General features: G+C 38.7%; 1 protein-coding gene across 5 annotated transcripts in view; it reads right to left on the bottom strand.

Moving 5' to 3' along the window:
* Positions 1-14,574, bottom strand: part of THSD4 (thrombospondin type 1 domain containing 4) — a 243,986-nt gene that overhangs the window by 180,073 nt on the left and 49,339 nt on the right. The window lies entirely within an intron of this gene.

Raw genomic sequence — 14,574 nt, 5'->3', positions numbered from 1 at the left:
ACCAAAGGGAGAAAGATTTCTAGGAAAGGCAGGGAGTTAATTATAACAATTTCTGTACTTGGAGACAATAGGCAAGCTTTGGTCATGACTGCATTTTTTCAGGTAGCCTTTAAATGATCAAAATGGCTGTTAAAAACACTATTCAAGAACAGTAAAAACCACATGAAGATCTGGACCAGAACATCAGAATATTTTTTCTATGTGAGCTTTGAAGAAAAGACTAGAGACAACATTATATTAAAGCAGCATTGCTAAGTAACTACGGTTTTAAAGGAAACAGCAAGAAAATCAGTAAGAGAAGCTCTCATTGCAACTGCAAGTCAGTTCTCTTCTATTTGTGTAAGAGAAAGATTCCATATATTAAGATCTTTGTAACTGAATCAGTAGAATATCAAAGTCAAGGGTTTTCAAGTGGGCTATAAACTGTACCAAAGATATGTCTGGGAGGAGAAGGTTCACAGACTACTTGATCTTATATTAGAATCATGGCAACAAATCTTCTAGAATAAACACTGTTTCTGGCCAAAGAGACATCTGCGCTTCATTCGCCCACCCTTCTGAGATCTCCAAGTACATGCAAATCTTTTTCTCCTCAACAAACCCTCTAATAAAGAAACAAAACAAAACAAAAAAAAAACACCTGCCCTGAAAACAGGATCATGAGCCACTGAACTACACTGAAAAGGTGAAACCAAAAGTTCTTCTAGGGCCAAAAGCAGAAAGCTAAGCTATATTCCCACAACTGAAATACACATCCTTATATCTGTGGCACAGCAAGTTTAATTCAGTCACAGTAACCAACCAGCCAAGGCTAGGAAACTAATATTTTTCATGGAGCTCAATCATAGCACATACCCTAAAGGTGAAGGGACAGAACCTGAGCAACCACAAATTAAGGTCACTACATGAAATTACAGCAGAATGACATCAGGTTGCACTAGCAAAGAACCAAGCCTGATGGGTTTCTTTTTGCAATGTTTCTTCCTTCTCTGGCTCACATTTTCTGGCAGTCTGTTGAGAAGTTGTGTCGTTTCTTGTTTTTTCCTGTTCCAAGCCTTGAGCTTGTGTGCTCTTGTATACCAGTACTTCTGGCTCATAAAGCATTTCCTGTACACCCTGTTCATACCAACTGCAGACAACATATGAATCAAAAGATCAAAACATTAATTGCTTTTGCCAAAGAATAGTGACACTTAGCCCTTCTAAGATCATTTTCATATAGCTACAATTTCTGGTTTTAAAGTTACTGAAAGTTGCCCACAGGACAGGGGCCCCATTGCTTCAAAGCAGGGCAAAGGATTAACAAAGACACTAATACTGTGTGGACCAAGCCAAAATCATAAGAAAAGGCTCAGTAACATTTCCACCTAAAAGTCCTGACTCATTCGTCCTTCCTCCAGTTCTTTCATCAAAGTCTAATTACAAAGCAAAATTTGGAGTATAAATTCCAGAGTGTGATCAGGTCTTGTTTTATTCTTTATATTCATTTTTATTTTTAAACATCTTTTAAACTATTTTATGAAGACCTAACTACAAAGTGCAACTACTCAAACTTCCTACAGTTTATGACTCATTAAGTATTATGCCTCTGTGTGTAAACTAGTTAACAGCTATACCTCCATCAGGTTTAGCCACCTGCTGCTCAGCCTCCCTGGAAAAAAAAAAAATCCTTGAGCCTTTCCCAGAAGACCTAAGAGTGTAAGGCACTTTCTCTTGGTCTTTGTGGCTTTTTGGCACATTTTTTTAGGCAGAAAATACATTGTTATCACTAAAAGGAAAAAGCATGATGCTGTACCAGTGACACTTTAGTACAGGGTTATCTATAGACCCTAGTATTTTATTTATTCCCTGTATTTTTACACTTTGATTACTATTTCTGTCACAAACACATACAGCTTGACTCTAAAACTCTTAAAAGTGCATTTGTATGAGAAGCCAACAGCCATAAAGAAAGCTCATATTTACACAGTCTAACAGCTGTACCACACAGAGCTCATCATTTGCTTCCCATGGCTGGGAGGTACTGGAAGAGGGCAGGGGCAAATACAGGTTTTCCCATAGTACAATTCCCTGCAGCATGTGGCCTACATCATGGAGCAGGTCACACCTGTGCCTGGTTTACACTGTCTGAGGGCCCACCCATGACAGGGTCCCTGCACCTCTCCTGGCCCTCTGCCAAACTAATAACAATTTTGCTTTAAAAAGCAGGCATGTTGGCATGTTTACAGACAAAGAATGTTCCCGTGCCTAAGCCAGAGTACTAGGATTTAACCAACCCGAATCTCTTTCCAAAAATCTTCCAGAGGCTTTTGGAATGAACTTTGCTAAAATATTTAACTTGACTGTGTGATTCTCCCTCAGTTCCCCCTCAGTGACACAAAGGCACTAGGATCACGCTGTTGCCTGATAGGGACTTGAAAACATTTTTTTGTTATTGAAGACTTCAGTTCATTGCTTTGTTAACAACAGATCTGAAATCACATTTTTCCTCAAAAAAAAAAAAAAATTCTTTTCCTGACAATTGAGGGAGTTATTGTAAAGGTTTTGTGGAGATTTTGATACATAGCCAGGAAGAGCTCTTTGGACTTTTCTAGAAAAATAAGTAAAATATGCTTCTTAAGCTAGGCCTGTGGGGACCAGATCAGCAAGAAATATATATTACATCTACTAAGATAAATCTCACATTCCATTGTGTAGAGGCAGACATAAATTATCTAATAAACTGTATGCTGCTTGGAAAAATCAGTGCTGTAAATCAAGCTAAATACCTTCAAAGTGCTGGACAGTCTCACAGAAGGAAAGACACTTTCAGAACTTCCACTGCTGCACTTTGGTGTGGCTGTTTTACAATTCTTTCTGTACTTTCAAAATGTGAAATGAACAGCAGCAGCACAGCATTGATGAGGCAAACAGTGATCAAGACAAAACACAATGGAAATAGCACTTTGTGCTTTGGGACCTTAGGCCAAATTTCTTTGAAATGCACCATGTCTGCAACTGATAGCAATTTTGCACTTCTGAATCAGGAGCTTTATTTATGCCTCAATTTAGTCTGAGATTTGCAGGTATGAAAATATTCTGAAGGATGACAACACATAGTGCTTGTCTTTGTCATGTATCATTACAGCTTTACTCAAATGAGCTGCTAGTACAGCTACAACTGTGAAACAAAGAAGCCACCATACTTGCTTTTAGGTTTTTGGGAAGCAGTCAAAAAGAGCAGCTTTTTAACAAATCTTTGACACTTTGGTTCATTAATGAAGTGCTGGCAAACCACCAGAAAATTATCAGCCTGCCAGCAGATGTGCTCCCACTGGATGCACTCTTGCCATTAGCAAAGCAGCACTGAGATAACGCACTTCTGGAAATACATAAATGGGCCATTTTGATCCTGAAACCACCTCAAAGGCAATTAAAACATTGACTAAGGTTCTCGGCACTATTTCACTCTTATGACCTACAGCACTTGGCAAACTCTTTTTCCGAGGCCCCACAGTTCTTTGGATTCTCTAGACTCAAGCATAATTAATAATTAATATTTTTAAGGTGTGAAATACTATAGATTAAGTAATCTAGTTATACTCTAGTTTTCACTTCTGCAGTGGTCCTATTTGATCATAGTAATCCCTTGGCATTCTTGAAGATACACACATCTCCAAAGAAAAACTGTTAAAATACTTGTTTCTGAAACCATAATCTAAAGATGATTCTTTCCTTTTCAGAAGATTCTCTTTAAAGTGGCATGTCCTCACTATATGCATACCATACAAATGGCAGTTCCTTACACAACAATCCACAGTCTGCAGTCAACTTCTGTTCTCAAGTACTGATGCCTCATTGCTCCTGCAACTTGGGGAAGTTCCATGTCCATATCTGAAACCATAATTATGGGCTCTTCAAATTTTAATTCTGCTAAGTTGTTATCTTTGCTTTGGCAAGGACTGTGCATCGTATCAGTACTACTTGGAATCAAAGCAAGCTACTTCGTCTAGGTGAACACACCTGGAAGACAGCAATGGATCCATTTAAACAACTGCAGACTCCCTTATTTCCCCAAGAGTTCTAATTTAAAAAATTGCAACAGACTATGAAGACAAGAGTCTGACAATTGAAAAAAGAAAGAAATATGTTATACTAAACATGTCTAGCTATCTGTGGTATCAAATACCTGGCAGATTTCTTACTGAAATAGAAGGAATTCTTCTGATAACCAAAACACAGACAAAAAAAATGAAAAAGCAAAATTTAAAAAATTCTCTGAAGAACAGCTGTGCAGTGAAAAATGGTGCTTGCCAGCTCTAGTTACAGTCCCTGACCACCAGAGACAATATACCATGAATGTCTGGCTTGACACAGAATGAAAATCAACATCTGTGAGTGCTGCAGTATCTGGGCAAGTTTATAAGGAATGAGCACCTGTGCTGCCAGAACCTTAGCACTGCCTCAAGCAACGAATTTACACCTATGTGTATATTACAGTGGTGAGTAAGCTTAGTTATGGCAACCATCATAAACTACTAACTTTCTTTGCTAACCAGACAGAGGTCCTGAAGCAATGGAGAGTCTAAGGAAGGAAGTAATACAGACACACAGGCTTTCTCTTTTTCCTCCCTTCTTTCAGCAGGCTGCTTGTCATAGACAGACAAGACCTCAGATGTATGCACAGTACAAAACCACTCTACTTCTGCCAAATCCCATTCAGCTACCAATGTGTCTGGGACAAAGAAAATGGTCCATGGCAGAGCTGCATACCACAGAGCCTGCCTTTCCAAAGACACATCCTATCTCCCACTGCCATAGTTAAGGAAACTGCTACCATTTGAGACTGTAATTTAAGAACCCTTTCTTCCATTAATGATTTCAGGTTTGTACCAATTAAGTCCTCTGAATTCAGCTAGAAAACTCTCTGAAGTGTTTCCCAAACCTCATCTTTATTGACTTTGCAATCTATCAGACAGGTAAGTCATTAATGCTAAGTGCATCTATTACTGCTTTACATTCTTTTCCTTTCCATAGTACCTCATAGCTGAAAACAGTCTGTCTAATGGCAAGTAAGAAAGATTAGCCAAATAGAGAGAAAAAGTATTTCTGTTTAACTTCCAGTTTTGTGGCTTTTTAAAAATACTAACAGAGAATCTGATTAGATTGAAGTAACTTATTTTAAGATTCTCAGCAACTTGGAAAAGATTCAAGTCCAGATTTGGTTTTAAATAAAATGTTAGCCACTCATCCATCCCACACAAAATATATACACTGATCTAATGTGCATGACTGGAAACATTTAGCACTATAATCCTAGGAGTGGCTCAGCAAAGAGCTATAGTAGGAAAGTTAACAGCACAGCTCTTCAGTAGGACCAAAAATACATCAAAGAAATAATCCATTTCTGTCTTTTGCTGAAATTTTACAAATGCTACTTAAAAAACACAAGCAACAACAACAAAAAACACCCCAAAGCCACAAAAAAAAACTCTGCAACCTGAGAAACAATAACTGGTTTCTAGAACATCTATGTTTAACAAGAAGAAAATGGAAGACAAATACTGAGAACTGACCATGATGGAACAGAGGGTCATGCGGTGTAAGGAGATACTCAAGTATGCTATGGAGGTCAGAGCTATCTCAGTTCACACCTACCATCTAGCTGGTTGCCTGGTGCTCATCTCTTTTGAGCCAGCTGAAGATCAGATGACTACCAATGCATTCCAGAATCCAATACCCCCCCCTTCAAAATGTAGTTGCTATTTTACTATCCCAAATTTCCTTCAGTGCCCAGTTTCCTCAGTGAAGAAGTATTTCAGTATGGAGACTGGAGTGTACAAAGGATGTTATTTACATGATCCCAATCAAGCATCAAAAGCTGGGCATTTGCAACAAAAATTGTAACTATTTTCTATCATGACTGTCCTCAGTCTCAGCAATGGTATCAATTTTTCCATATAAATATGCTGCATTAAAAACAAAACCAAACCAACCAACCAAAAAATCCAGACCAAATCTCTCAAGTCAAATATCTACTTATAGAAACATTACTTACTGCTCTGGTTGCTTCAGCCTCATTGACTGGGAAATCAATGAAAAATTATTTCCATTTGACACAATTTGAGTCAAAGTCTGAAGGATGCCTTAACACAGAAGCTTTCAGATCTGCTGCAGAATCAGTTTCTCATCTGCCTACATTGTTCAAATGCATCTGAAAAACAATCTTTACTGCTTTAATACAGCAGTATTCGTTTTTGTCACGGTTTGAGGGGTTCCAGGTTATTCCAGAGTCCCTAAGAAAACTACCGAGACCAAGATCTGTCCCAGGGGACAAACCGGTCGCCCCCGGAGACAGTAATTATGTTGATCAATCCCATAATCCTGCAGTTACTTCAAAAGTAAGCAAAGTCAGTTTGTTCTCTTTCTTCCCTGCCTCTCCAGCAGCATCTTACCTGGGTAACTAGGTAACCATGTAGGAGGTATCCTGTAGGCCAGCAGCCTTCGAGGCTGTGGCCTGTGGTGGATTTTGGCCTGTTTGGGGCCTGAATGGGAGACAATGGGGGATGGGAGAAAATGAGCACCAGGGTTTTGGTGGTGGTTTTTGGTTTGCTTAGGGAGAAGGCTTTTTGGGGAATGCTCATGTATCCTGTATCATAGAATCAGTCAGGGTTGGAAGGGACCAAAAGGATCATCTAGTTCCAACCCCCCTGCCATAGGCAGGGAAATCCTACCCTAGATCAGGCTGGCCAGAGCCTCATCCAGCCTGGCCTTACACACCTCCAGGGATGGGGCCTCAACCACCTCCCTGGGCAACCCATTCCAGGCTCTCACCACTAAGGATTCACGTATGCCGTATCTTTTCCTGCATATTTCAAATACAGCCTTTCTGTATTTTCACCTCCAATTCAGCAAGAGGATTATTATTTTACCATCCTTTTTCCTTAGAAAAAGAGTACAAGAGTAAAGTAGAATAATCTCAGTCTGTCACACTCTTGCACAAAAAGCTACAATAATTATGCTAGAAAATTAGCAACTCCAAAACTCTTTTTGAAAGGCACCATCAATATCAGCATTGAAACAATTTGAGACAGTGCAGTTCTAGTGAAATCAACAACTCAGTGCTAAGATGATATATCTAGCCCTCATAGATTGTATAAAATTATGCCAATGTGATAAAATGTGATTGCAGGCTTTCCAGCAGTGTTTTATTTCACTTCTAAAAACCACTGTTGTTGGAGCTGCCTCCTCTTTCTGAGGTGCAGCCCTTGTGTCACACAGGTTTCACTACTTCACTCACTGCAGTAGGCAGGAATAATCCTCTACCTATTTGAAAGACTAATCAATTTAAATGGAAATTCAGTTGCATATATTTAAATCCTGTAAGGGGAGTGACTACCTGAATAGTTCCACTGGAAGGGCTGAAAGTTTAGGTAAGTTTCTAATTTGTATTACCTTGATGTTCCACTTTTTAACTAAAAACACTCTTGTTGAAGCAATTACCACAATGTTCTTTGAGAAGATCTCTATTCTGAGTTACAATCAGGCAACAGAAATGTTCATGCAACATTACATAAAGCAGAAATGCATAGCCTCAAATTTGCATAAGTTACTATCTCTAGGGTGAATTTTGGTAAGTTTGCTGCGAGAATGCATTTTGGGGTTTTTCTGTTTAAAAATTTAACCCAAATCAACCAACCAACCTAAAAAGTCCAACAATTTGTTTTCTACAAAATATGTACAGTTGCAGAGCACTGTAGATGAAGCTTAGAATCATAAAATCAACCAGGTTGGAAGAGACCTCCAAGATCATCCAGTCCAACCTATCCCCCAGCCCTGTCCAGTCAACTACACCATGGCACTAAGTGCCTCATCCAGTGATGTTGCAAGACCCAGATGTAACTAAAAGTACAATATTATTTGTATTTTACAGTTCTTGTTTCCAACAAAAAATAGTTTCTGATGCAACATACTCCTACATTTTTTCTGAAATATATTCTTTCTCCTAGGTCAAACCACTCAAAAGAAAAAACAACTGAAAAAGGCACCTTAAATGAACTAGCAGCTACATTTACCATATTTTGTAGTGTTTCAATACCATTACAGCTGGCAGCACTGTCCATTTACTTATGGGTTCAAACTTTAACCATTCAGACTAAAACTTTACATTCCTGGTACCTATCTTAGCCTCATTTTGTTGACTCAAGGATTTCATCCAAGAGTCTGAAGACAAATAAGATGAAAGAAGGGGTTTTTTTTTGCCCATGTCCCAGATATTCTGATTTTTTTTTTTCAGAATAAATGCCTCCTTTATTTCAATGACTGAACAGAAGTCATCCAGGGAAGTTGTGCTTTTATAGTCCTGCTTAAAGATCTAAAAAAACCCAAAACATTAAATTAAAAACTCTATCAGCAGCCCTCTACATCCACTGCAGACTCCTGAGTTCTTGTAATTTATGTACTTTTCCTGCTGTCTGGCTTCAAAATATGCCTTATACTTGTTCATTGTTATCAGCAGTACTGAACTAATATCCTAAAAATACCAGGGGAAAAAAAATCACTCTGTTCATGTAACAAAGCAGATGTTGACATCTGGCAGAAAGTGTTTTCTATACCTGTCACTTACAGTAATATTTCACAAGTGTTTATAAAGCCATTTTTATTTAATTATTTGAAAATTAATTCAAGGGATTTCCCCTGATCAAAGCTTCCAGACATCTGCTGCTTCCTCTGCTTCAAAAAAATCTGATGCAATGAAACACTTGTGAATAAAAAGTAAATTTCTTGTTCCAATTATAGCAGTGTTGAATAGTTGTGCACCAGAATTTCAGACAAAAACTGTCACTACGAACTGACAAAAAGAAACAAAGGCAAGCTGGAATGCTTTAAAATACCTCCCACAGCACATGTCTGTAGTCAGAAATGACAACTGCTCAAACTGACAGTACCCTACTGAAGAAATTCACAAATATGTCAGGAATGCAGCTATCTGGTTGTAAGTCTGAAGCCACAATTTTCATTCAGTGGTTTCCTCTTTAAAAACTGTCACAGAGGTAATGCCTAACCAATGCACTTAAATCACTCTGTAGCCATTTTGACAAGCATCTGAATCAAATTTCCAACTTACTCAATATTTTAAGTGCTAATGCTGCTATTCAAAACAGACAAAGAGATTGGGTAACTATGGATTCCTTCTCCCTCTCCTCTCCTCTCCGACACATGTATTCCATTTACTCCAAGAATTACAAAGGTAACTTTGCAGGCAATTCCAGTTGCTATGTGAAACAGCATTTCATAGGTCACCAGGAAGCAAATGTTTTATATATATTTTGTAGTCAACTGGTACATATTTTGGTTTTGATTTTGAGGCACATAGATGATTTTTATTGCATGATATTACTACACATAAATGAGATTCTGAGTCTTCAGCTGTTCATAGGCACAAATCCACTCAACTTCAACAAGCAAGCAGACCTCTTCAACTTCACTGTACGACCCATTTAATTGGCTCAGAACTTTAAATGAAAGATCACAGAAGAAAAATGGAGCTCAGTGCTTCCTGCAGTACTTCAAAATTCTCAAGTACTAATGTTAACCATATCTTCTGAAGTACTCTATTAACCTAGTACTAATTGATTTGTGCAGAACAGCTAACTTTGTGCTCTGTTACTGCCACAGGAACAGAGCACACTTGTGGAACAGAACTATTTGAGAGAGCTTCTAAAGTTACTCCAGCATAGTTTTCTAATTATTTAAGGCAGACAGATTCCCATACTTATGCAAAATTATGCAGAATGCATTCTAATGCAGTGGCCTTGATTGCTGAAGGAGAGGTCAAAAAGCTACAATATGGAGATGCAGAGGGAATAACTGTGGTCCAAGCGTGTTATCAAAGAGGTCTCTGACTCTTGTAGGCAAGGAACAATTGTGATCAAACCAATTAAGACACTTGAGGACCATTATCTCTGTGCCAGTGCCTGTGTTACACAAGTTCACATTAGTGACAACACATCCTGAATCAGCATTTATAAGTATTATAATGTAAACATCCAAACACTCAAAAAAAAAAGACAGCACAGCCTATGGTAATGTAAGCTTTTAGTAAGTTTCCTATGCATCCATAGAATGTCAGACTAATAAACACACACGCAATCCCACTGCCTTGGCAGGGGAAATTCCTAACCAAGTCAAGGTTAAATTTCCTCAGGAAAAGATATGTCATCATAACCTCGCTTTGCCACTTATGTCAAACACCTACCCTATACAAATTGCAAAATGAGAATAAATAAACCACAGCAGCTCTCTGGGAATAAGGAGGAGGGTTTCAATTTTTGTTGGTGTTGTCTTTTTTCCCTTTTTTTTTTTTTTCTTTCTCCTTTAAAAAAGAAAAAAACTCTTTAAAATAGTCTTCTATTCAGCTCTTCCCCAGCATCTGAGCATCCTGACTACTTCAAAGGCTGTAAGCATCCTTGAATCCCCCCCAGTGTCACTTCTGAGAAGGCTTGTCTAGGAATTACATTTTCTTTTCATTACAAAATTAAACATTTCCATTTCCACCTTTGTTAAAACTTGAAACACAGGAAAGGGTTCCATTTTTTATAGAGTGGAAAACTTTCAGAAATGCCTGGGCAGAATGCCTGCAAGCTGGTGAAATGGTCCAAGATGCCAGGTGCCAAGGGAGCCTGCCAATGCTTACCTATGTGCTTAGGTGACAGAAAAGCACATCAGTTTTTAATTGACTCAACGCATTCCTGCAGAACGTTTCAATTCTATTTAATTAGAGTTCTGCATCCAAAAAAAGGCTTCCAACGGAAACATTTTAACTCACACCAGTAAAAATTAGTATAATCATCATTAATATTCTTTAGGAAATTAAATATATCAATTTATCCTGTCATGATAGAGCTGGGAACTGGCTCTGAGCTTTTTACCTCACCTCTTCAACTGTAAAATCTCTCAATTTCCAAAACTGTCTTTTCAGATACTTTGCATTCCCTGCTAAGGTGCCATTCTCACATGCTCTGCACACAGAGTGCAGATCCAAGCAAGGACCTCTTTTTCAGAGCCCAAAGCTGAATTTTCCATAGCTGTGCTACCAGAACAGTAGTATGTAAAGCTCAAGTGTCAGGATAGAAAAGTAAAATAAAAGTAACCTTTATTTCCTGATCTGATGTAAATACTTCCCAAAACCACAACTCACTTCTTGCTAAGCAGCAGTCATGTAAAATACTGACAATGGTACCATAGTCTATCTACCTGCAGACCCAATAGTAATCCATATGAACCACTGGGCAAACTAGCAACTGTGAATGAAAGCAGGCAAGCTCAGCAAAACTTCAACCATAAATATCTCAGTGAATTCTCAACAATTACTCTTGCATATGTTTTAGTTTGTGTTTGGCAAATTCATGTTAAAGGTATAGACTTGTTCAAAAACTGATGCACAGCTGAAGACAATGTCAATTTTACATTTTGTATTGCTCTTCGTGGTGAAATTCATATATGATTTACTTTAACTCTGGAAAGGGAAAACTGCAAAAGAGCAGTAACAAGCTGTCACAGTCAGCAGGGCCTTCTGGCCTGAACTCGCCACCAAGGACAACACAGAATCAAAGGTTTGGGTTGCAACCAACCTTTAATGATCATCTAGTTCCAACTTCCCTGCAGTGAGCAGGAACATCTTTAACTAGATCAGGCTGCTCAGAGCCCACTCCGACCTGGTCTTGAATGTTTCCAGGGATGGGGCACTGTCATGGGCTGAGTTTTAGTCTGCTGCTATTCATACCATCCTGCCTTACGCCTTCATCTTCAAAATGAAAGTGCTGGCTGGAGCAAACTATTATGGAGCTTGAAGCTCAGGTTGTAACATGGGCAGCTTCCTATGTCAGTTGCTGGTTCTGTTTTTTTGGGTGTTGGCTCCTTTCGGCAGGCATGGCAGTGAGACAGGCAGGAGTAGGGTGGCACACTGTTTCCTCTGTTTTTCTGTCTCATGCTGGTTCTTTCTTTCCACATTTCACTGTGCTTTTCTGCAAGCAGGCTAAGCTAATGTAATTATGATTATACTATGTTATATTAAACTCTTAACTTTTTATCTCAACCCCAAGTTTCATGTGTAACTTTTCCCTCACTTCTGTGTTGGAGCAGCCGGCAGGTTAACCTGTTCTTTTGATTTAAACCATTCTGGGCAACCGAGCTAAGTATCACAAAAAATTTCTTCCTTGCTTCCAAACTAAGCCTACCACTATGCCTTAGTAAGAACCCTCTCTTCATCTTTCTTCTAAGCCCCCTTTAAGTACTGAAAGGCTGCTATAAGGCCTCTGAATATTAAGGACAGAGACTTACAAAGAACTGACATCTTTGCCAATAAGCCATAATCTACTGTACATCTTAGTAAAATTGACTGTGAACAGGGCATCTGTATCACCAAATGTACACACTAAACCAAGTACACATGAATGTCCAGAACCCCAAAAGCTCGCTCACATACACTGCCCAAGCAACTCTCAGTCCAAAGTGAATTTACAAATATATCCTCACACACTGGAACACTGAGGAAGTTTTGGTGATTTGGCAGCAATTGAGACAATTAACAACAAAAAGTGCTCAGTAAATAAATGTTCATTTGAGTTGTTTCCTTTGTTCTGGTGACAAACAGTGCAAACAAGTTTGCATTCCAATTCTACTTCACCCACAGCACTGTGTAATTCTTTTAATGCAGGGGGAAGTAATGGAGATTTACTCATCAGTCCCCCACTTTGCAGGATACAGACTGAAGAGCCTTACTGCATTGCAAATAGCTTACTGTTTCAGTGAGGAGCATAAAGAACAGATGTCTGCTGCTTGTTTCCTGCTGAAGGAGGTGACAGGCAGCTGTATATTCTGAGTGGAGCACGTAAAAAGCCCATGTGCAAGGTGCTGAAAAGGGGAAGCCACTTGTACAATAAGAAAACAGATTTAATGACCTGTGGAAACACTTGAACAAATATAAGCACTTCCGAGGTTCTCCATAACCAAAACCCACAAGTTTAGCAATTACGAATCAAGTTGTCAGTCATGTAAATGGAGTTCAGCTATTAATGAAAAAAAACAATAAATGTACAATAATGAGGAAATGACCTAATGGACCAAGGCAGATTGACTTAATTTGTCATTAATTAACTGCCCTTAGGAGAAACTGCAGAGGGAGTGTCCAAACATCAGGTCAACTGTTAACAGAGTACTTTCCCCTCAGTAAATGAGATTTCCATTTTTGGTATGCTCCAGGAAGAAATAAAAAAAAAATGAAAAGAGAGAAAAAGATACTGTTCTCTGCAGGCTGGCAAGACCCCTGGTTAATGTCACTGCCAACGAATCAAAGCACACGTACAGAAGCATTTAATCAGGAAGAACAAGCAAACAAAGTGAAACACTGTTGGCCTTGTTTTGCCCTCATTTTGGCCTCTATACCAAAACTGTTCTTAGCAACTTCTTTTTTATATCAATTACACATTCTAGGGAGAAAAATAACCCTGAATAGCAGTTACAGCTTTTCCAAGGGGAATAGAAATGTTACTAAATAAAGAATATCACTATGAGGAGCAACTGCATCATGCAGAATGTATTAGAAGTCTCCTGTAATACAAACCATGGTTTCTTTATAACTGCACTTATACATACTACGGTGGCAAAGATGCAGTAACAGTTGCCCCCCTTATTTTCCCTCTTCATTTAATAAAGTCTTCTGTTTAAACAACAGTTTCTAAAATTAACATGAATGCATTTTCACTTCTGTTCCCCTACTATGGCAAGAAATTTGCTAATGGCCAGGCCACTCATCCTACAGACCTGCAGGTCTTGCCACTGTCTAATTTCACAAACTCACAGCCCTCTTCTCTCCAGCCCACTTGGCATTCTCAAAGAATTTCCTCTACCAACCTTCATTCTCCAAACCTCAGTCATCTGAAATTGCTTCTTTCTTCCACTCATTTCTAACTTTCTGACTTCTCACCCCTTGCTCTCTAAAATCTTTCCATGAGATGATTTTTTTATGTTTCTCAAGTCAGGCAGAATATTGTCCAACTTTCTGCCTTGGTGCAGTAAGGGCTGACATTAAAACTGAGACATGTATGCATCACTTGGACATCAGAAAACTTTCCAAATTAATGCCCAGGCACTTAGTTCATTTCCAATTTCCTTTAAAAAACAGGAAGTACTTCTCAAAAGAGCAATCTGTATCAGAGATTATTCTCAGAGGCTCAAATTAGCCCTCCGATGTTTTCCAATTCAGAGAAATACACTAAAGCTTTCTTGACATTAGGTCTCTTCAACCAACTGCTCCAGTCTCAATCAATGGACTTTATTCATAAGTAAATGTAATAGCTGCTACACTAAGAGGCAAAAAGGCCCTCTTTTGATTTCCTTAGGTCATATTTTTGTTATCCTCATCACATATTTCTTGCTACATCTCCAGTATGCAAGCTTCCACTAAACAAAACAGGATTTCTAAGAGGCATTAGAGTCAGATGTGCACCCACCCAGGAAAATACGTCGTGTGTTTTAACACACTGAGACCAGTCTTCAGATATCAAATAAGAGCTTGAGGTCTGTGACATTTAG

The sequence above is a fragment of the Pogoniulus pusillus genome, chromosome 17 (assembly GCF_015220805.1).
Source record: "Pogoniulus pusillus isolate bPogPus1 chromosome 17, bPogPus1.pri, whole genome shotgun sequence".
Lineage (NCBI taxonomy): Eukaryota > Metazoa > Chordata > Aves > Piciformes > Lybiidae > Pogoniulus > Pogoniulus pusillus.
The sequence above is the reverse complement of the archived record's forward strand: the minus strand, read 5'-3'. Positions and strand labels throughout refer to the sequence as shown.